This window comes from Setaria italica, chromosome II, assembly GCF_000263155.2.
Source record: "Setaria italica strain Yugu1 chromosome II, Setaria_italica_v2.0, whole genome shotgun sequence".
NCBI lineage: Eukaryota > Viridiplantae > Streptophyta > Magnoliopsida > Poales > Poaceae > Setaria > Setaria italica.
Genome location: NC_028451.1, coordinates 6707925 through 6711472, shown reverse-complemented (window position 1 = coordinate 6711472; position 3548 = coordinate 6707925). Strand labels below are relative to the sequence as shown.

General features: G+C 45.7%; 1 long non-coding RNA gene across 1 annotated transcript; it reads right to left on the bottom strand.

Moving 5' to 3' along the window:
* Positions 1 to 1413: 1413 nt before the first annotated feature.
* On the bottom strand, positions 1414 to 2731 carry LOC111256470. Its single transcript, XR_002676571.1, has 3 exons — positions 2451 to 2731; positions 1944 to 2360; positions 1414 to 1853 (listed from the first exon to the last, which is right to left on the bottom strand). It is a non-coding gene; the product is annotated as an uncharacterized LOC111256470 (long non-coding RNA).
* Between the last annotated feature and the right edge of the window lie 817 nt (positions 2732 to 3548).

Here is a 3548-nt window from a genome sequence, read left to right as displayed (position 1 = left end):
GATGCGAGTGTTTTCTGGCACTCGGCAAAGACTTTGCCGAGTGCGCGACAGAAAACACTCGGCAAATCCGTGTTTGCGGACTCAAAGTTTGTCGTGTGCCGTTTGCCGAGTGTTACACTCGGCAAACGGCTCGCCGAGTGTATTTCGCCCTTCGCCGAGTGCCCCTGGCACTCGGCAATTTTCTTGTTTCCCGTAGTGTCTCGTTTGGTAATATGATGTTTAGTAACTAAATCGTCAGTATATTATAGGATGTTTTAGTTTTTTCAGAGTGAATTGGAACTTCAAGGCTCAAGCGAGTGCAAATTTAAAAGTGAGCTAATGCAGTGTAGCTTACGCTGGTAATTAACCAACTGCTGCCCTCGTTTACAAAAACCAAGAAGATATGAATATCGCATCAGTTGCCTGTTCATCCTGAGCGAATCAATGAAAACGTATCAGCTAAAGTCACGTATCCCTGCTTAAAGCTACACCTTCGAAGGCTGAGTAAGCTCACCTACTTCTTGATGCGATAGTGACCAAGGGAGTTCAGTGTCGATCACTGAAATGGTTTGGGATACATCACGAGTTTTAGATTAAGTCTCGGAAGAAAAAAAAGAGCACAAACATCCGCGATATGTTGCCACGCCAGCAAAGGCCTGCAATGCAAGCTACATTGTTGACAACAAACATGCCCATTTTGGCTAGGTCAATTATGAGATTGGGTACTTGGGTTTCTTTTGCCAATGATGCTTGTGCATGCAACCGGCAAGAAACTTTGTCAATGAGTACGTCCTGAATTCCTAATGAAGCTGCTTGTTTTTGTTTGAATACCAGCACCTCACGGTTAGGAGATTGATTGTAAAAGGGCTACAACAGCCGACTCTACCTGTATTTCATCTCATATTCTAATAAGTTGAACTCTTAAGAGTCATAAGCCTCAGTTTCAAAAAGAAAAAGACATAAGCCTTCTCATGCTGTCGTGTTTTCTTTTAAAAAAAATGTTTAGGCAGCCTGAGTTCTCACGAATACAGCCTTCTCGTGCTGTCGTAAAAGTACCAACAATTGGCCCCGCACCCAGTCCCTTTTCTACTCCCCACCCGATGCTCGATGTTAGGTAAGTTTACACGCCTCGACGGGCATGCACAGTGCTATTGCTCCAGCTGCTAGAGGATCATCCCGCTGTAGGTCATCCTGCCTGATGTGTGTGACCATCAACTCTAATTGATTAAACTAGTAACACTGCATATAATAAGTGCAAAGCTCCAACTATTTTAGAAGGCGATGCTTCACGATTTACGAACAGTACTCATTCTGCGGCTTGGCTCACTGTCTTTTCCCGAGAAACAAAAGTTGAAGGAAAGCATAGCTGCAGTCATGGCACTGCCAATAAAGGTTTTTATTGGAGCTGATTGGAGGAAGAGAAGAACCCAGAAGAAAACTGTAACATCCTCAATTTCTTACACTAAAAATAGGATTTTGTCTTGATATTTCAGTTTCTACCAAGGCCATTACGGACCCCATTCATTCCCTAATTTAACCTTCCTAATTTCTCAGAAAAATCAAATTGGAAGCTGCCAAAATATCTGCATCTCTCATCTTCCCTATTCCCATGAGCCCAACTGGGAATTTTGGAACATATCATTTCCCAGGTGCCACCGTTTGCATCTCTTTTTCTTCCCTCTGCAAGCCGTTGAGAGCTCTGGATAGGATACGTGCTCGCCCCCAATGGCACGCAGCTAAAGCACCATCTAAAGCTCGCATCAGATCCAGACGTACTCGTGTGAAAGGAGGCATGGAAGAAGTGGTGTCACAACATTGGATCCACACGCCAGAAAGCCCGGCAACACCAATCAGCCAACGCCACCTTGCCCGAGCTGATGACATGAACACAAGCTAAGGGCATATGCAATATTCAATATTGGATGATTTGGAGATGGAGGTTTCTTTGAAAGTATGAAACTAACATTTATGCTGGACTGACGCAATGAAAAGTAGTAGCGATCCAAATCATCTATCTTAACAATCGATGTGCAGACTCTGCTTCTTAGATATCAGGAAACTTTTTATGGCCTCGTTCGTCTCAGCCGGATTGGATTCCAGCCAAGATTACTTCCAGGCCCGGTTTGAGTGATTCCATCTGTGTCACTCAATCTAGTCAGGATTTAATCCTACCAATCCACTCAAAACGAACAGGTCAGGATCTAATTAAGAGACATCCAATTTCTAAAACTAGCATATTCTAAATATTGTTCAGTCCTTGTCCTTTCACCAATTCATCTGAAAAATTCTGAAACATAATCCAAGAACGACACAAATAGAGATAGCGGCGGCTTCCGCCGTCGGCGGCCTTGCAGCAACATAGCGCCATGCTCTTGGACGCCCTGTGGACAGCGACACGTTGAGCTGACACAACGAGGAAAAAGGAAGCTGTACGTGTGGACGTGTGGGGGCAAGGGTGGCGACGGACGGACCTGAGGGGAGGAGGAGCGTCCACCAACACAACGATTCAAGACCAGCCCTGGCGACAGCACGCGCTGGCACGGCACGCGCATCCAGCTACATCGCGCCCCTACCAAGTTCGAAAACCTAGGGTGAGAAGAAGAGAAGAGGAGAAGGAGATGGCTTACCGGCGAGGAGAGACTGCATATGAAGGATGGGAGGGGGTCGCCGTCGAAGATGAGTCGCGCCGCCACCTCACGCTGCCAGCTCCGCTTCTCGCCTCACACTGACGCCTCCTCGCGTCCGTAGGCAGGATTGGATCTGGAGGGTAAGAGGGGAAGCTCCGTTCCGGGCCGTGGAAGTAGGGGAACGTCCATTCCCGGGCTGTTTCACTTCTGGGCCTGGTCGAAACGAACACCCATTCCAGACTGGATCTAATTTCAAACCGGGCCAATTTGATCTGCCTGGAACGAGGTCAGGAACGGGCCATTCTGAGGAAAACGAACGGGGCTTAAGTAAAAGGAATACAGCAAACAAACAAAGAAACCAGATGAGATCTCTTAGGCCATGTTTGTTTGAGCTTTTGCTTTCCGAAAGCTCGCTTTTGGCTTCTCATCTTGGAATGCTGGATTTCTATAAGCTGGGGTCCGTTTGGCAACCCAGCTTTTCTGAGGATGAAAGTGACTGGAAGAGATATACAATGTTTCTATCACACCTATGTGTACGTACTAATTGTATTTATTTCATATATAATTATTCATAGACTTTGTTGGCAATATAATTATAATAAGTCTGAGTTCAAGCGACATTACAATACTCTCTCACGGCCATCAAAGCATCGGCAATACTATCATGGAAAGCATTCATGCCGCTCTCTTCCTGTCCATGTGCTTGCGGCTGAGATGATGTTACTTGACCAACACTTGGAACAAAGTCTTCATTTATTTGATCACACATGTCAAAAAGTTCATCAGTCAAAGCTAGGCTCACGAGAAGCTCGTTTTTTCCTCCTTTCGAGCTTTTCATTGTATCATGGCTTTCCATAGCTTTTGACCCATGAAAAGTTAAGCTCGAAAGCTTACCGTTTGTTTGGACTTTCGGCAGAGAAGCTGGCTGAAAGCCCAAACAAA